The 20834-nt window shown below is 39.7% G+C and overlaps 1 pseudogene; it reads left to right on the top strand.

The window, feature by feature from the left end:
* The first annotated feature begins 19785 nt into the window (after positions 1-19785).
* Positions 19786-20537, top strand: LOC100478176 (annotated as a pseudogene).
* The last annotated feature ends 297 nt before the right edge of the window (positions 20538-20834 follow it).

The following is a 20834-nucleotide window of genomic DNA, read 5'->3' as shown; positions in this document are numbered from 1 at the left end:
AGTGGGGAGGGGGTGTTACATTTCATGGCCAGCCCTAACCACGGCCCCTTATCCATCCAGTGGAAGGAATGGTTACATCAAAATAGAATGAGCCATCCTTGGCAAGACATCTGGCCCAAATATTTGCCCCATTGCCTGTGTCTCTATGCCAGAGAAACAGAAGTTCTTTGGCTTCTTCAGAACTTTTCTGCAGCAATAACGTGCCTGCCAAGGTGGCCTGAGGACCCCGTAACGGATGAGCGTCAATGAGATTAGCAGAAATAAGGAAGAGATGAGCTGATTGTTGGCAAGTATACCTTATCTCTCTATCTCAAGTAAGATCTTTGAGACATTCTTCATCCATTCCATGGGGAGCTAGAAAATGACCAAGACTCCCCCCTGCATGTGTGCGGTTTAATATAAGTGCCCGTTAAATTTCTCCTGCAATTTAGGGGACTATATCTGGTTGGCTGTCTTGGTCAGCTTTAGGATATTGGTTTGAAAAAGGGTCATAAATTTTATTTTCAATTTTGTTTCTGTGGCTTTTATACTTTAATATGCCCCTGCAGACTTGCTGAGCCTGACGGTCAGGTGAAGGAGAGAAATGGGTATTGGAGAAGAGTCCTCCATCCCATGAGAGGATTTTAAGTCTCAGAAGGAGTCCCTCCTTCTCTTTGTGGGTGTCAGGCCAATTTGGGGCTCAAATTAGCATGTAGTGGAGGGTTGAAGGTACATATGTTTTGTCTGACCAGCTTTCTGGAGGAGACAACCCTTCCTTCCTTCTCTCAGTTGGGGTTGACCCCATCTTCTGGCAACAAGGTTGATATGTGACCCAGATCCAGCCAATCAGAGAATTCCCCCCTGGCGGAATGGGCAGAAATAACCAAAGCTGGGCCAATCATAGCCTTCACTGGGCTGCGGGACAACAGGCTGCCCATCCCCTGGGTTCAGCTATGCCTGAAGCCAGATGCTCTTACTGCAGTCCCCATTTCACAAATCAGTAAGTACCCCACCTGCCCTCCTTCTAAACCTATAAGCAATTTTGAGTTGATGTAGTCTCTTGCAATTGAGAGAGTCCTGAATAATACACGTGTCTTTTGAATACTAAATCTGGGGTAACCATTAGGTGTTCCCCAAGACATCAACATTGGTCTCTACTCCCAGTTCTTCCTCCACAGACATTGGCATTCCAACAGTGTCAGAAGGATTGCAGCCACTTTTCAACCTTACTACTGTGCACCTGCCAGGACCACGTGAGGGCAATCTTTCCTGCCCCTGGCTGTGGTTTTCTCTGCTATAGAATGAGCTGCCTACCTAACAGATGTGTGACACTGAAATGAGAAACCAGGAATAGCGCGAGACAGTACCATGTCTGACAATCCTTGACTTGTAATTCCCAAGTCCAGTGAGCTTTGAAACTGAAGGTTTTTCCTAGCTTTTTTTTAACGGCCAAAACCTGACCTGAAGTGGCACAAGATTGTCTCAAATATGGTCTGTGATAGCTCCCATCGCTACTTTGGGGCTGCTTATATCCTTGCATCTCTCTTAAAAGTACCTCCAGCTTGATCTGCTCCTATGCACGCTTAATGTCATCTGGCTCCCATGGCTTCTGTGTCACTCACCAGACCTCACGCCCTGCTTAGGGAAAGCACATCGGTCCCTGTATTCAAGGTGATTATAATAAGATTTTTTTCTCCTTCCCTCCTTCTCTCTCTCTCTCTCTCTCTCTCTCTCACACACACACACACACACACACTCCTCTTTCTCCCTTTCTCTCTCTCTCTCTGCCCTGGGAGGTGGGGAGAGTAAGGCACAACACTATTATTTATGGATTCAAAGGAATGAACAGTGATGAGGAATGCAGCGGGGAGGGGGGGGCGTCGCAAGTAGGAGTGAGCACTGTGGTGGCTGTGGCAGATAATGTTTGGCCACCTTCTCTCATCCCAGCTTCCTTAGGGACGCCTTCTTGAGGTCAGCAAGTTCAAACCTGCATTTCCTAGACTCGCGTGCCTCTGGACTGTCGGTAAGGGTGGGACAACTAGACAATTAGGTGCAGGAAACCTGGATATTCTGCTGCTTCTATTCTGCTTTCCTTGCAAGTGCGGTGGAGAAGGCATTTGGTTTTTCAGCAGCTGTGGAAATAAGAGGCAGAGGGCATCTGCACGGCTGGTGTGGCTTGTGGATGAGAGCCAAAAGGTGAGTGGGCTTCCTGAGCAAAGGTCCAGTTCTGCAATGGGAGAACCAGTCCTGAAGCCACACCTCCAGTCCACCTGATTTTATGCATCCCTAATCCCTTCTATTGACTCCTTTTCTGCATAACCCTGCAAGGTGGTTTCTGTGATCGCGCATGAGCCCTGACCATCACGGGACCATGTGAAGGACGATGTGGAAATCATTTAGAATCTAGGTAAAGAAATATTCTAGAGGACTAGGAGATCTGAGGGACCTTTCGTGAGGAAGAGTTGGAATGGGTCTGGTGATGTCTTAGGTAATGCTGACAGAGAGAGGGTGGATGGTGCAGAATTTCTAAGAGATATGACCATGATGCAATGATTTGGGTGCAGCTCCAAGATGTGTGGATCCTTCTTCCTGCACCTTCTGGGCCATAATACACGCCTTAACAAATTTAGAAGAACAGAAATCACACAACATCTGATCTCAGACCACCATGGAATTAAACTTGGAAATAACAGAAAGTAACTGGAAAATCCTGAAATACTTGTAGATCAAACAATACACTGCTAAATAACATGGGGGCCAAAGAAGAAATCTCAGGAGAAGTTGTAAAATATTTTAAATGAAGCAAAATGAAAACACAGCTTATAAACATAAAAATGTGTGGGATTTGGGGGGACAGCAGTCCTACCCATGAAGACAGCCAAGCATGGAGAGCCTGGGGAGACCTCAGGCCTATTTAGATCCAGCAGTGGAAAGGGACACAGGAGAACAAGCTTATTAACCACAGAACAGGACTTGTAAAAGCCAATGAAGAAGGACGTGTGACAGGACCCAGCTCAGCGCTGGGAGTGAGGACAAGTGAGTGTGGGGCACCCCAAGGTAGAGATGAAAACAGGAGAATAAAGGCAAGTAGCATCAGCTGTCCCTGAGATGATACTTACGCTCCTCTCCTTGTTGCTGGATTGAAAGTTAACTCTAGGGCTGGGAAGAAGCCCAGTCATCCATAATTTGAATAAATAAGCCCTTAAATAAAATGAAATTGAAATGGTTTCATTTGCTGTGTTCCTATGATTAATTATAGATAATTAAATTGGTCCATCATTTTCCATTTGTCATTAATTTTTTTTCCTGATGAATTTGTAGTGGCTGATTTTTAAAAGTCTTTAGCAGGGCAAAATGTGGGGGAAAGAAATGGTGTTGTTCCTCTCCCACCTCTGTTTTCTCCATCTGCTTCTGCTCTGGTACAGGTGTGTGTGGCGGGGCACCTGGTCAGAACTCAAGAGAGTGGCGACACAGCTGGAGTGTAGGGTTTCTCCGCCTCTGGTGGGGAGTGGGGTGGAGTAAGGGGCAATGCGGGCAGGGGTGAGAGGGAGGAAGATCAGATGCCCAGTATACTAACCACCCTCATCACCTACCCCATTTGACCATTGCCAGCTGCCATGGTGGGATTAGCCCTGGGCCTTGCACCTTGCACTTCCCACCAGCCTTCCATCCTGGGAAGGCTCAGACCCCATAACCTGGCGCTGACCTGGCAGGGCAGCAATCCAAGCCCTTAAGCTCCCCTCGTCCTCCCAGGAGGTATCTCCTTGCTATCCCACCAATCCCACCGTGCTCCAGCCGCCCTGCCCATTTAATTTGTACCCATTCTGATGGGTCTCTGTGTTGTGCTTACATTTTGATACTGAGCATCTTTTCACATATTTATGAACAGTTGGGAGTGTTTCTGTGAATTGTCTGCTTATATGATTTGTTCATTTTCTAATAAGTTGCTGCTTCTTTTGACAATACACACAGCCCCTTTATATTTGATGGCTATGAATCCTTTGTCTACTATATATAATGAATATTATTTCTCAGCCTGTCCTTTATCTTTTTTCTTTTTCTTTAGGGGCAGGTTTTGTTTTGTAGTAAGGTTTATTTTTTTATTTTATTAAATCTCTCCATCTTTTCCTTCTGTGAATCCTAGGTTCCAGTTCTTGGTTAGGAAGTCCTTCCCAATCCCAAGACCATAAAAATATTCTTCTATACTTTCCTCTGATTCTTTCAGGGTTTTGATTTTTACATTTAGATCTTTTATTGATCTGGAATTTACTTTTCAATGTGGTGTGTGAGAAAGGAATCGAAGTTATTTTTTTTCTCCAAAACATCCAGACACTGTTTCTTGATAAGTCCATTTTTCTCACTGCTATTAGTCAGTATTGGAAATCTATTAATGTAATTTGCTAGCATGTTAAAGGGAAGATACATATTCATCTTGGTAGATTTCCTAAATTTAAAAACCTGACACAGAGCCTCAACAAAATTCTCAATAAACTAATAATAAAGGAAACTTTCTCAACCTAAAAAAAAAACAAAGAAAACCAAGCCACAGAATCATTACGTCATCAATTGTAACAAGCAATTGTTACAAATGTCTTACACTAAAGCAAGGTGTTAAAAATAGAGGAATTAGTGGGGTTGGTTGGGTGGTTTATGGGAACTCTGTACCTTCCACTTATTTTTTTCCTGTAAATGTCACACTGCTCAAAAACAAAAAATAAAAAAAGAAATAAAAAATAACACACCACACCAAATATATTTTCTAGTGAAACTTTGTAAGCATTCTCATTAAAATCAGAACAAGACATTTAAAAGATATAAATATCTTGTCCTACTTTATCTCTTGTTCCAGTGTAACCATAGTCCGTGTTCCTTGATTCCTCATTCTGTGACATGGGGACATTATACCATCACTGACATTCAACTCTGTTTACCAACGCCTGTCGACACATTTCTACTCTTACACTGTGAAGATTGATAAGGTTTATCTGTAGTTTTATTTATAGATTGATTCTCAAAGGTGAAAACCAATAGACAAGCAAAAACCAAGCTAATGTGATTTTGACTGCGTAAATTTGATCTCTGCTGAGCCAAGTCACACGCCAGAATTACGTTTCCTTCTTTGTGGATCCACTGTCCATATCCTCGGGTCACTGAAAAAAAGGTTTCCTTGGATCGCATTTCACATTATCAATTACTCAAAATCATGATCTATTTTGGTTTGTTTCATATTTGCATCTTGTCTTTTATGTTCCATCTGCTTTTCTTTAGGAGAGAAGAAGCATCCATCTTATTCCACACATGCCTGCTAGTTCCCAGCTTCCCACCATTCTGCATCGCTTAGAATCCATTTTCTTCTTACTCTTGAATCCCCACAAGTCCTATACTTCATATGTAGATTGTGACTCTACATCTTTTTTACTTTTCATGGAATACCTGGGTGCCTTTCCGCTTCCATCTTATATGGAATGCTCTTGTCATAACTTCCTCTACCAGGAGCACGTGGTACTCTATGGAGCCCATTCCTTTCACGGGTCCTCCCTCCCAAGCCTCTGACCTCCTCCCCCAGGGTGAAGCCTTGCTGTTCAGTTGCAGATCTGGGGCTTCTCCTGACTGCTGTTTGGGTTTGGAACTATTGTTTCCTGGAGTCTGTTTTCCCATTTGTTGGTTCATTCCCTTATTTTGTTGGAGTATTCTTTCTGGTTATTTCCAAAGAAAAAATGCATGGGAGGTGAACTTTTTGAATTCACAGGAGTCTGAATGTTTCTTTAGTGTGTCCTCACACTAGCTGGTTACTTTGGCTGGACCTTTTTAGGTTGAAGCCATTTCCCTTCGAGATTTGCAGGCTCCATTCCATAGTGTTCTAGCATCCAGCAACGCTGCCAGTCTGCTGCTTGTCTGATTCCCATTTCTTGCGGGGCTGTCTTTTTCCCTTCTGGAAGCTTTCTAGGACTTTCTTTTGGTCCTGGCTATTCTGAAAATTCACTCTGTGTTTAGATATGCGTCTTTGTATCATTCAGGATGCTTTTAGCTGGAAGTAATACAACTCTCAATACAAGACGACTTTAAAGGTAGGGAGACCAATTGGAGCATAGAAGTCCCAAAGAAGGGTAGTTCCGAGTTGGCTCACCCTTGCCATCAAGGCCCTACCTTCTCTCCAGCTTCTCTGTCTGCCGACTTCCGCAGGTCAGCTAGCTGCAGAGGGCTGTGATGACTCCAGGCATCACATTCTTGTGCTCTTCCGAGTAGAAGAGGGAGATATCTTATCCTTGTGTCTTATTTTAAGAACTGAGAAATCCACCACACGGTCCCTCCTGGGATACTTTTCTAATACCTCTTCAGTTAGAATTGGGTCACATGCCTCTTCCTATGCCAGTGACTAGAATTATTGTGACTGGTTTGGAGTCAGTCTCTGGGGCTAAGGCCACACAGAGGAGCATGAAGACTTAAAAAACAAAAAAATTAAGATTCTGTTATTAAAGGGAAAAAAAGAGGGAGGAATTACTGTTGAATACTAGGCCATTTCTTCTTTAATTTTTTCGATTTTTATTTCATACTTTTGAACGACAAAAGCTCAAAATTCTGACACCAATCATCTTGAAATGATGCGAAGCAACTCAAAATGTTTACAAGCATTTCTCTTTCATTTTTCCTCTTTCAACAATGGTGTGATCAGCACAGTATGGCTTTTTTGGAGGGCTATCTAAACAGACAGGCAGGCAGACAGACGGACAGACAGATAATAGAAAGCCAGAACCAATTCACTAGTAAGTATATCACTATTAATTCTTACAACCCATTCTCTGCATTTGCAACAGGAAAAGAGTATGGCTTTTGCCCAATGGGAAGAGCTGTCTGTTTTCGAGTAAAAATTAGAAGTTTGATGGATGAGGCAGGAAAAGACTCTTCTGAAGCAAATGTTTTTAAACTATTTTAGCTGGGTTTTTTCTGGCATTTATATCCATATTTCTATATAACTTGACTGTACTTCTGTTTCTTGAGTTTTCAATTTTAGATATTGTCTGCTGATAATCCCTTTCCCTTTCCTGTCTGTAAACATACATGTGCTTCCCCTCCTGGCATTATTGTTTTAACAGTTTTTAAGTGTGTATGTATTTGTGATTATATTATGAACATGCGGCTGTAATTCACAGCTGACTCACATGAAGTTGCATCTTTGTTACTGTTATTTTGCTCAGCTTTTTGTCTTGTCTAGTTTCAAATTTTAAAAAAGTTTCCATTTGTTTTCTATACACTAATCACTAATTTATCACCAAACTGATTATAAAAATCTTTTGAATATGTTCAAACCCACCAACACCAGCTTCATCTTCTTTTCAGTTTTTTTAAGAAGTTGAGTATAGTCGACACACAATGTTACATTAGTTTCAGGTGTGCAACACAGTGAATCCACAAGTTTATACAATCTGCTTCATTCACCACAAGTGTAGCTACATCTGTCCTGAAACAATACTATTACAGTATCATCGACCATCGATTTGTTGGATCATATAATATTTCTATTTTTAACTTCTTGGTGAACTTCCATACTGCTTTCTGACTAAGAGAAGATATTTGCAAATGATATACACAATAAGGGGTTAATAGCCAAAATATATAAAGAACTTATACAACACCAGCTGCATTTTGCAATCTTTCTCAGAGTTCCTTATCTGCTGGTCTAATCTGGCTTTGTTACTTCCACTGCCACACAGTGTTGTCCTAGGACTTGAATATTATCCTTGGTGTTCCCTTTGCCCATCTCTAATGTCAAAGTTCTTATTTTTTGAATCTGCACAATTTAATGTTCTCCAAGTTTGTATGCCATTTTAATTGAAATATAATTCATATCCCATAAAATTCACCCCTTTGAACTGTACAATTGAGTGGTTTTATTATATTCACAGAATTGTGTCTAATTCCAGAACATTTTCATCACCCCAAAAAGAAACCTCATCCCCATTAGCACTCATTTACCCATTCCTCCCTCCCCCGAGGTCCTGGAAACTACTAATATACTTTCTGTCTCTCTGCATTTGCTTATTCTAGACATTTTGCATCAATAGAACTGTACAATATGTGGCCTTTTGTGTCTGGCTTCCTTCACTTAGCATAATGTCTTCGAGGTTCATCCATGTCATAATGTGTACCAGTACTTAATTCCTTTTTATGGTCAAATAATAGGCCATTGTCTGGATATATCACTTTTTGTTTATCCATTTATCTGTTGATAGGCATTCAGATTATTTATATTTTCTGACTATTATGAATAATACTGCTATGAAATTCATGGGCAAGTTTTTGTGTGGACATGTTTTTTATTCTCTTGGGTAGGTATAAGTAACCCGAGTACACTTGACCCATATGGAAATATATTACTTACTCATTTGATGAGGCATGTCTACCAGTAGCTTCCTGAGAAAGGATGCATGGCAGCACTTTTTGGGATTGTGAGTGTTTGCAAACATCTTTATTAAATACCTACACTTTGAGTATAGACTAATTAACAGGAGGAAATTGTTCTCTCCAAATTTTAAAGCCATTTTCTCCGTGGTCTTCTAGCTTCCAGGGTTGCCTATGGAAGTCCAACGCCGTTTTTATTCCAGATTCTTTTTATATGACTATTTTTTTCATTTCTGAGAGGTTATAGGAGATTCTCTTTTCTCCTGATATTCTGACATTTCACAGATGTTCTTAGCGTAGGATTTTTTTTTCACACATTAGAGTGGAGATTTGGTGGACTCTTACATGGAAACTCATCTGTTAGGCCTGGGAAATTTTGTTGTACTCTGCTTACGGCAATTTCCTTCTCCTTTTCTCCTTTGTTCTTCCTTCTTGACACTTCAATTACTGAAATTTCAGTCTTCCTTGACTAATGCTTTATATCAGGTGTTGCTGTGTAGCAAACTATCCCCCAATTTAGTGGCTGAAACAACTACTTATTTAGCTGAAGATTCTGGAGGTCAGTACTTCGGTTTGGGCTTAGCTGGGCAGCCTTCCCAGTCTTGGCTGGGCTCATTCATGCATTCCCCTCCATGCCCCACCCCTCCTGGTCAGCTATTGGGCTTGCTAGTAATTGGCTGCATACGATGATGTTAGCTAGGATAGTTCATCTCCCTCCACATGGTCTCATCCTCCAGCAGGCTAGTTTATGTCTGTTCACATGGCTGTTGGATAGAATTCCAAGAAAGCAAGCAGGAATGTACAAGGTCTCAAGGCCTTGACTCGGAACTTGTATGTCACTTCTGTCATAATCTATTGGCTACAGCAAATTACAAGTCCAACCCAGGTTCAAAGAGAGGGAAAATAGAGCCCACTTTTTGTAGGCAGGAACTGCAAAATCATATTGCAAAAGCCATGGACTGAATGTCTGTGTCCTCCTAAAAATTCATATGTTGAAACCATAATACCCAATGTGATGGTATTTAGAAATGGGGCCTTTGGGAGGTGATTAAGTCATGAGGGTGGAGCTATCATGATGGCATTAGTGCTCTTGTAAGAAGAGACATGAGAAATCTTGATTCTGTTCTCTCTCTGCCATGTGAGATTACAATGAGAGGATGGCCATCTGTAAGCCAGGAAAAGGGTGCTCACCAGACTGCCAGCACCTTGGGCTTGGACTTCTCAGTCTCTAGAACTATAGAGATCAATATTTGTTGTTTAAGTCTCCCAGTCTGTGCTATTTTTTATAACAGCCTGAACTGACTAAGAGAGGGAAGGGTGGAGATTTATGGCAACTTTTGCATCAACTCCATGCTCTAGTTAGTGTCTTTTTTCCCTTATTTTTTATACCGTTGTCTTTTATTCTTCTTGGAATATTTCTCCACTTGCTCTTCCAAGCTTTCTGTTGAGTTTTTAATTTTTGCATTGTATTTGTTATTTCCAAGAGTTATTTCTTGTTTTCTGATATATATATACACACACACATATATATTTAAATTAAATATTATTTAAATAATATCTAAATTAAATATTACTTAAATATATATTTAAATAATAGCATTATGATTCTGGCTTGGAATAAATCCTTCCCTTATATCCTTCAGAAGTAACCAACCCAGCTGGCACCTTGATCTTGGGTGTCCAGTCTCCAGAACCATGAAAATATAAATTTCTGTTGTTTAAGATACCCAGTTTGGCATTTTGTTATGGCTGCCCTAGCAAACTGATACAGCCATACCTTGGTTACCTGAATCATGCAGTATAGGCTGTTCTGTGGTTATCAGTGAGCTTTAGCTGACACCCAGCCAAACACACTTACCCAGCATCTCTCTGATAGATGAAGGGCCATCTGCTGAGCCCTTTTGCCTACCTTCAGTTCTGGTCTTTATAACCACACCATCAGCAGGGCAGGCTGATGTGACAGAGAGTCAGACATTTAAATGCCCTTTTTACTCCTATCCTGTGTCAACCTCTCCCATCTCTTTCCCTGGCTTCTCTCTGTATGTTTTAAATTGGTTCAATACAAGTATGATTTGAGAAACATAGTATGGTCTGTGAGCCTTTCTGTTTCATGACCTCTGTGCTGGCCTCCCTAGAGAGTATTTGTAGACCTTGAGATATGTTTCCATCATGAAAGATTCCCCATGCCTCTCATCTTTTCTCATAATTCTATCTCTACCCCTTTGGTTCCACCTTCTATTCTTTTGCTCTTTGGGCAATAAGTCCTGTTGTTATTGTATGTTTCTTCTGCCTGATTGCACCTCAGGGTCACTCTTTCCTTAGAAATAGCATATATATTGCCATAGACCATTAGGATCCTTTGCTGGTGGACTGCATGGTGCTTTTTCCCTTGGAGGTTCCCCTCCATGCTCTACCCTTCCTGTCTATAGCTGGACACATGGTCACCTGTCCATGGGGTCCTGTACTATAGGGAAAGCACCTCCATCCATTGAGGGGAAGAAGTCAAAGTAGGCAATATGGCTTCTTATTCCTGCATTAGTAAAAAATGGTCAGACAATGCTACCAGCATCCACTTGAGAAAGGACATTTAAAGCAAAACTCTTAGTTTCTGCCACCTTGGTCTTTCTGGCAAAGATAAACAGGTGGTTAAGGTTTCCATTAAAGTGTGAGATCCACTGCTTCAAAAACACCCAATTCTAAGACCTTTAAAGGATGTTGAACTTGGTGTTATTCCTCAATACACGAGAGAGACCTTCCATCTCCTGGTTGCTGACATTGTTACTGTTTTCAAGTCTGGAGAGAATTAAGAAAAATCTTGGGTAGCTACTGTTATTTCAAACACTGATTCATTTCCTGTTTGGTTGACTCCACGGAATGCCATCTATCTCCAGAAGACACATTAGGTAACAAGCACCCCTTCTCATTTTTCAGTGATTTGCTAATGACAAAGTCATTGTTTCTTTCTTTTTCTTTAGCTCTGATGAAGACTTTTGCCTCTCCTCTGAGTGAATTTTCAGTAGCATTTGTACCAGGAATAGCCACCCTTCTGGTCTGCTTGCTGACGTCAGGTACACTTCAGTTCTTGTAAGCACCAGGCAGGGGTCCAGAGGCAGGCTTCTCCCATGTGTGCCTGCACCGCCTCTCAGAGGCACCACGGGAAGGCCAATCATGACTTGAGCCTGCCCATTCATTTCAGCAACACCTTTCCCTGGCCTGACAAATCGCTATTATGATAGTTGCTGCAGACTGTTACCATGTTTTGTTTAAAAAAGAAAAAAGCCTCTGCTGGAGTGTCTTTAGGAAAGACGCAACATTTCTTTCAGCAGAAACTTCATGAAACTTTTAGACACATCAGTCCAATCTGTGTGAAGGGCTGTGTGAAAAATTGAGGCACAGCTCATCCCGTGTGGGCAAAGCTGGCGATGGGTTAGAGGGAACAATGGGCATGAACTCACACCCTTCCCTATGAATTGATAACTCCCTTCAGAAAAGGAATAACAAACAAGGATTCGGCCAAATACATCTTTCACAGATCCATTCTTCTGACTTCGAATTCTGCTAGCATGGTCATAAATAAAAAATATGTGATAAAGCTCTGTTCTCTTTTCTTCTGTTGTTTCTGGCTAAGCCACAAGCTCTGAATCTTAGCCTCTGGAGATTCTGTGCTTTGGAAGAGAGATGAGACCAGTGCCAAGTGATACAGGGCTTCTCGTTCTAATCCTGTTACTCTCTGTGTGTTCTTGAGTAACTCTCTGGGCCTCACACCCTCAGAACTCAACGAGAACAATAGAGCTAATGACCCAATAAAGATGAGTATTTTATTTCAAATATTTTTTAAAAGATTTTATTTATTTATTCGACAGAGATAGAGACAGCCAGTGAGAGACGGAACACAGGCAGGGGGAGTGGGAGAGGAAGAAGCAGGCTCATGGCAGAGGAGCCTGATGTGGGGCTCGATCCCACAATGCCAGGATCACACCTTGAGCCGAAGGCAGATGCTTAACCGCTGTGCCACCCAGGCGCCCCTCAAATATTTTTTATTTTAAACCTTTTATCAGATAAAATTACAACTATTCAAGGTCTCCCACAAATTGATTAATTTATATTACCCACCCATTTCCCATTCTATAAAAATGAAATTTCAGATGTTTTAACTTAGTATTGTCAGAGCTACCTGAAAATGGAGACATCTGTTATTTAGATAAAAGAGGTATTTTTTTTCAACCTCTTTTAATGTTGCTTTTAAAAAAAAGAGACAATTCGGATATTGTATTTGGCCATTGTATTGATTAAGACTATTTTGCTTGCAGGTGACAGACCCCCAAGCCAAACTATCAAGAAGACTCTATGATGGTTGGTGTGTGTGAATGCATTCTTTATAAGCTGCAGACTATGGAATCCACAAGTTTGTTTAAGAGGAAAGAATTTATTGTAACATATTATGTGGTAGATAGAATTTCTGGGCAGGTCAAGGACCCAAGTTTAGATCCTACAGCCAGAAGAGATGCCTTACTAGACCACAGGACTCATCTTCTGAAAACACCACTGCTGTTCCTGCCCTGCCACTGCTTAGGGTTGGGGCAATAAACTCTCCAGCTCAGCTGCTCAGGAGAGCTGAACCCCTGGGCCCACTATACTTGAAGAAAGTCTGATCCCCCTGAGTGTGGTCACCACGCTGGGGTGCTCATTACCAACTACCATGTGTTCTGCGGGTGTGTGCCTGGTGGGACTTTGGTCTCATGTGAAACCTTCACTGCAAGGGAGTCTGGGAAATGTGGACATTAGTTTTCCATCCTCTAGATTACTGGATAGGAGTGTGTGTGCAGGGCCTGCCCTAGCAGCAACCCGGGGCACTCCTCAGAATCCAAGAGAAGAAGGAGCTGGGCCTCAGGAACATCGCACCATAGGGAAGTGAGAAAATTCCATCCCCGTGTTTCCTTTGCCTCTTTCTCTGGTGACTACTTTTGGGTAGCACAACCTCCAGTAGCTTATGAATTTTACATGGTAGGGTCCAGGTCCCAGAGAGGACTAAGTTCCAGTTCCAACCTCCTCGGGAAGGTGATGAGTTGTCCCAGCCACGGTCAGCTGCCCACATCTGACAGGAGCAGGGCCACAGTGCCGCAGGCAGCCATTCATTTGAAAGCAAAGGAAAACAGTTTTCAGAAAAGGATGAGCACAGGGTGTTATACACAACTAATGAATTATTGAACACTACATCCAAAATTAATGGTGTACTATATGTTGGGTAATTGAAATTAAATTTAAAAAAAAAAGAAAGAAAAGGATGGTAGCAGAGTAGGAAGTGGGCTGGAAGTGTCTGAGCAAACCAGCAGGTATCAAGAACACAAGAATTCTTGCTGACGCAGTGTCACCCCTCGGTTCTTGTTGGCTATCCTCAACTCAGTCTCTGTGCTGGATAGGAGTGTGGCTTTCTGGGATTGTTGCGTGCTCTCTGTTCTTCCACATTATAGTGGCTGAGAACAAAGCAGAGTGGTGACAGCAAGTCAGCAGGACTGGACAAGCTGACATCCAGCCCCACTGTTACCCTGACAAGTGGCTTTGGGCAAGCCACTTTAGTTCTGTCTTCTCTGTCTGCAAGATGAACTGGCAATGACCGCTCCTCTAGAGACCATGGAATTTAAAATAGAGATACAGTGACCTCTCTCCACGGCATCCTGAGATTGATAAACAAGGACCCATTGGAAAAACAGCAATGAGTGAGTCTAATCAAGCACCCAGTTAGTAGCCCAGGAGAGCAAAAGATAGTAAAAGAACACCTAGAGCTTCCAGATGACCTTGGGTCTCCAGACTCAACCTCACTCCGGAAACTGTAAAAATTTAGGAGAAATTTACACAACAAAAAATTAACCATCTTAAAGTGACCAATTCAGTGGTGTTTAGTACATTCACAATGTTACACAATCATTACTTCTATCTAGTTTCAAAATATGTCCATCACCCTAAAAGGAAACCCTATTCCTATTAAATAATTGTTTGCATTCTCCATTCCCCCATCCTCCCATGCCTTTACTTACTCTGAACATTTATACAAATGGAATCAATCCATGAATGGGACATGTGACCTTTTGTCTGGCCTCTTTCACATATGCTTTCATTCAGCATAATGTTTTCAAAGTTTATCCACACTGTCGTGTGTATCTGTGCTTCCTGCCTTTTGATGGGTGAACAATATTCCGTCAAATGTACATACCACAGTTTGCTTATTCACGCATCCATTGATGGACATTTGGGTTATCTCTTGCTTTTGGCTATCGTGATTAGTGCTGCTATGAACATGAGTGTGCCTGCACATGTTTGAGTATCTGTTTTCAGTTCTCTTGGATCCATACCTAGGGGTGGAATTGCTGGGTCATATGGTAACTCTATGTTTAACTTTATGTGGAACTGTCCAACTGTTTTCCACAGTGGCTGCATCAGTTTACATTCTTGCCAGTAATGCGCAAGAGTTCCAACTTCTCCAGAACCTTGCCAACACTTCTTTTCCTTTTAAAAAATTATAGCCATCTTAGTGGGTATGAAGTGGCACTTCACTGTGGTTTTGTTCTGCATTTCTGAGAGCTTTTTGAAGTTATAAACAACACTTTGTCCTTGATCCTTGAGGAGAATCCTGGCAAACAGGAGATGGACTAAAAGCCTGGTAGCAGAGCAAATATTATCCCAATTCTCAAAACAGAGGGAAAGGTGGGCTCCAGAAACTCTAGCCTTCAATTCCCAGCCACATGAGTAATCAGATGGAAAACAGGAAGGGCGTGGGGAGCCTGTTTCCCTAGTGAACGTGTGGTGTGTCAGTGTAGTAGTACATTTTTACTTCATCGTGGAGGAGATTCTGGAGCTAAATTTCACAAAATTGTGGAAGATCCCCTCTGACTGGGACCCCAGAGTTTTTAATTCTCAGACTTGCCCATACTGCCATGGAAATGCTCTGCTAACTAACATCGGACACCCGCATTCTAAGAGTATTATCAGCGTCTAACTGACCTGGGAAGGGACATATCCAACTCCAGTGAGCTCTAGCTTTCCAAGTGGAAGAAGGGAAATATCCAACTCCAGCACACCGTAGTCATCCTGTCCTACATAAGAGGGAAGATAATAACTGAGAAACTCTTATGAAGTCCACAGTCCAGAGGCACAGCCTCACTAGAAGACTGAGACCTAATCATAGGATTATAGAACACTTCCCCTCCCCGACACCTTTCCACCACATTACTAAAGGCCTATTTACACCCATTCCTTTTACCTGGTACATCATGTCTGGCTGTCCAGACAAAAAAAATTACAAGGCATAGAGAAAGGCAAAACAAAAACAAAAACCAACAATCCTACAATATAAAGACACAGAGCTAGCTTCAGAATGAGACGTGGCAGCAGTGTTGGAGTTATCAGATCAAGAATTTAAAACAACTATGATTCACATGCTAAGGTCTCTAATGGATAAAGTAGACAACACACAAGAACAGTTGGGCATTGAAAGCAGAGAGGGGAAAATCATAAGAAAGAACCTAAAAGAAATGCTAGAGATGAAAAATACTAATGGAGATGAAGAATACGTTTGATGGGCTTGTTAGTACACTAACTAGACACAGGGGTGGGAAAGAATCTCTGAGCTAGAGTGTATATCAATAGAATCCACAAAAGCAAAAAGCAAAGAGAACAAATACTGGAAAAAAGAAAAAAAAAACCCAGAATATCCAGGACTGTGGGACAAATACAATAGGTATAAGATAAGCATAATGAGAATACCAGAGTGAGAAGGAAGAAAGAAATGGAAACAATATTTGAAACAAAAATGACTGAGGATTCCCTTAAATTAATGTCAAATACCAAATCGCAGATCCAGGAATCTCAGAGAACCCCAAGCAGGATAAATGCAAAAAACAAAACAAAAGCAGAGCCTGTTCATAGCTGCGTCATTTTCAAACTACATAAAATCAAAAATAAAGAAAAAAAGCCTGAAAACAGCCAGATGAAAAAGAAGACTTTTCCTATAGAAGAACAGAGATAAGAATTACATCTGATTTCTCAGAAACTATGCAAGCAAGAAGAACGTGGAGTGAAATATGTAAAGTGTTGAGAAAAAGACTCTCAACCTGGATTTCTATATCCTGTAAAATTATCCTTCAAAAGTGAAAAAGAAATAAAGACTTTCTCACACAAAAATTGAATTTCTTGCCCATGAATCTGCCTTGCACAAAATGTGAAAAGAAGTTCTTTAGAAAGAAAATACTATAGTCGTAAACTCACACCTACATAACATAAGGAAGAGCATTGAGAAAAAAATAACTCAAGGTAAAATAAAAACTTCTATTTTTTTGAATCTTAGTTGAACTAACAGGTAGCAGTTTGTTCAAAATAATAATGGTAGCAATGTAATTATGTATGCTTGTGTATACATAATATATATGCTTATATGCAAGTAAAATGAATGACAGTAATAATACAAGGTATGGGAGGGAGGGATTAGGATTATTTTGTTATTAGAAAGTACTCACACTACCCGTGAAATGGTTTAGTCTTATTAGAAAGTGGACTTAAATTAGTTATAAATGTATATTGCAAATCCTAAGGCAACCACTAAAAAAAATTAAACAAAAGTAGTATAACTTGTGTGTTAAGGAGAGAAAATGGAATCATAAAATAATCAAATAAAACCAAAAAAGGCAGAAAAAGAATGGAAGACAAAAATAGGAGCAAAGAATAAGGGCAACAAAAATAAGATAGTAATAAATATGGTACATATTAATCCAACTGTATCAATAATCACTTTGAATGTCAATGGTCTAAATTCACCAATTAAAAGACAGAGATTATCAGATTAGATCAAAATATAAGAATCAACTGGAAAGACAAATAACATGTGATTTCACTCATATGTGGAATTTAAGAATCAAAAAAAAAAAAAACAAGCAAAGGAAAAAAAGAGAGAGTGAGAGAGACAAGCCAAGAGACAGGCTCTTAACTATTGAGAACAAACTGATGGTTAGCAGAGGGGAGGTGGGTGGGAAGATGGGTTAAGTAAGTGATGGGGATTAAGGAGTGCCCTCATCATGATGAATACTGGGTGATGTATGCAATTGTTGAATCACTATATTGTACACTTGAAACTAATATAACACAGTATGTTAAGTATACTGGAATTAAAATAAATAAAACATAAGATCCAACAATATGCTGTCTATAAGAAAGCCACTTTAAAGACACATATGTATTAAAAGTAGGTGGATAGAGAAAAATACACTATGCTAACACTAATCAAAAGAAAGCAGGAGTAATTACATTAATTTCAGGCAGAGCAGACTTCAAATCAAGAAAAGTTATGAGGGACAAATAATAATAAAGAGGTCAAGTCTCCAAAAAGACGTAACAGTCCTTAGTATATATGTACCTAACAACAGAGTGTCAAACTATATGAGGTAAAAACTAATAGAATTGCAACAATAAATAGTTGAATCCATGATCATAGTTGGACACTTACGTACTCATCTATCATAAATGGACAGATCCATCAAACAAAAAATCAGTAAGGACACAGTGGAACTCAACACCACCTACAATCAACGGGATATATTTGACATCTATAGACTACTTCATCTAACAACAGAGAATGCACATTTTTCTCAACCTCAAAGGAACATTCACCAAGGCAGACCACGTTCTGGGCCATAATACACCCCTTAACAAATCTGAAAGAATAGAGATCACAACATCTGATCTCAGACCACAGTAGAATTAAACTAGAAATCAATAACAGAAAGTAACTAGAAAATCCTGAAATATATGTAGATCAAACAGCACATTTCTAAATAACACATGAGTCAAAGAAGAAATTTAAAAATACTTTAAACTAAATGAAAAGGAAAGCACAACTTAAAAGAATTTGTAGGATGCAGTGAAAGCAGTGCTTAGAAGGAAATTTATAGCATTGAATGCATATACTGGAAAAGAAGAAAAATCCAAAATCAATAATCTAAGCTTTCATCTTAGGATACTAGAAAAAGAAGAGCAAATTAAAGACAAAGTAAAAGAAAAGAAATAATAATGATCTGAGCAGAAATCAATGAAATTGAAAACAGGAAATCAATAGAAAAAAATCAACAAAACAAAAGCTGGTTATTTGAAAGATTAATAAAATTAATAAGCCTCTAGCCAGATCAATTCTCTTTTTTCTAAGAGAGAGGACACAAATTACTAATACCAAACATGAAAGAAGGGGCATCATTGCAGATCCTATGGACATTAGAAGGATAATAAAGGAATACTATGAAAAAATTTATACTTACAAATTTGATAACCTGGATGAAATGGACCAATCCTTGAAAGACACAATGTACCAAAAGTCACACAAGAAGAAATAGATAGTCCAAATAGGTCTATATCTATTAAATAAATGAAATTAATAACCTTTCAAACAGATAGGTTCACTGGTGAATTCTACCAAACATTTAAGGAAGAAATGATACCAATCCCTGCAATCTTTTTGAGGGGATACAAGCAGAGGGAATACCTCCTAACTTATTATAAGAGTCTGGTATTACCCTAATGCTCAAACCAGACAAACATATTATAAGAAAAGAAAACTAAAGACCATATCTCTCATTAATATAGATGCAAAATTCCTCGATAAAATATTCACAAGTTGAATGCAACGATGTATTTTGCCACATCAACAGGCTAAAAAGAAAAATCATAACAATTGGTGCAGAAAAAGCATTTGACAAAATCTGAAGTTCATTCATGATAAAAACGCTCAGTAAACTAAGAATAGAGGGGAACTTCCTCCACTTGATAAAGAATATCTGCATGAGAGACTATGGACTCTGGGAAACAAACTGAAGGCTTCAGAGGGGAGGGGGGTGGGCGACTGGGATAGGCTGGTGATGGGTATTAAGGAGGGCACATATTATATGGTGCACTGGGTGTTATATGCAAATAATGAATCATGGAACACTACATCAAAAACTAAGGATATACTGTATGGTGACTAACATAGCATAATAAAAAATTATTATAAAAAAATAAAATAAAATCAATTCTGAATACCAAGTAGGCACAGGAAAAAAAAAGAATACAAAAACCCTAATGCTAACATTATATTTAATTATGAGGAAATTAAAACATTCCCACTAAGATCAGGAACAAGACAAGGATATCCCCTTGCACCACTCCATTTCAACATTGTACTAGAAGTTAAAATAATGCCATAAGACAGGAAAAGGAAATAAAGGCATACAGATTGGAATGAAGAAATAAAATTATCTTTGTTCACAGATGACATGATCATACATTTCATATATGTAGAAAATCTGAAAGAATCAACAAAAATCTCCTGGAACTGATTCATTGCTGAGCCAGAGGAGGAGGTGAGAAGAGGACACCAACAGGAGCAAGTTGAAATCATTGCAGAAGGATAAAATGTGTCAGTTTATGATCTTCACACAATCTAGTGAAAAAAACAGCTTTAAGTTTTCTTTCTCAAAATGACTGGAAGTTAGATGTTGCAACAGATAATTTTTTTTTCTAAAATCCTGAACTTTATATATGAGAGAGTATAAAAGGATCATTGAAAAAGAAGTTAGAACAACTATACAAAAGATACATGGATTCTCAAGATGAAAATAAAATTTGAATAGATGGTATACAACAGTCCTGTGATGACCTAGCACTTGATCCAGCCAGCATTAGTGTGTTGATTGTTGCGTGGAAGTTCAGAGCAGCAACATGGGGCAAGTTTCCCAAACAGGAGTTCATGGATGGTATGACATTGAAACCTAAAGGCCCAGATACCCAAGATGGAACAAGAATTGAAAGAATCAGGATGATTTAAGGATTTTTATCAGTTTATTTTAGTTTTGCAAAGAATCCAAGACAGAAAGGATTAGATCTAGAAGTGGCCATTGCCTACTTGAATTTAGTGCTTAAGGAAGATTTAAATTTTTAAACTTATGGAATAAATTTTTGTAGAACATCAGAAATGAACAATATCAAAAGATACTTGGAATCTTCTTTTAGACTTCAGTACAATGATTGCAGATGACAATCTGTCTAATTGTGATGAAGAAAGAGCACAGCATGTTCTTATTGACAACTTTGTGGAATTTGCATGCCCTCAAATTGCTGGGACAAAAAGTACAACACTGTAGCACTAAAGGAACCTTCTAGAATGTACGTAATCTGAGCAATAAAGACAATGGAAATTTGCATGGTCAATTTCTGCTGGCTGGACTGAACTGAAGATCAACCTTCAGAGTTCAGACTGAGGGTTGTGTCAAAACTTTAAGGATACATCTTGGACTATATCACATTTCATTCTTCTGATGGTGGCCTGGGCTGTTCTTCTAGTCTGGGCTGATCTAAATATTTATAATTCCAACATTTTGGATTTCATCTTATATCTGTGAATACTAGTTTATTCTCCCATAAGTCTTAGAAGTTTATGG

The sequence above is a fragment of the Ailuropoda melanoleuca genome, chromosome 9 (assembly GCF_002007445.2).
Source record: "Ailuropoda melanoleuca isolate Jingjing chromosome 9, ASM200744v2, whole genome shotgun sequence".
NCBI lineage: Eukaryota > Metazoa > Chordata > Mammalia > Carnivora > Ursidae > Ailuropoda > Ailuropoda melanoleuca.
The sequence above is the reverse complement of the archived record's forward strand: the minus strand, read 5'-3'. Positions and strand labels throughout refer to the sequence as shown.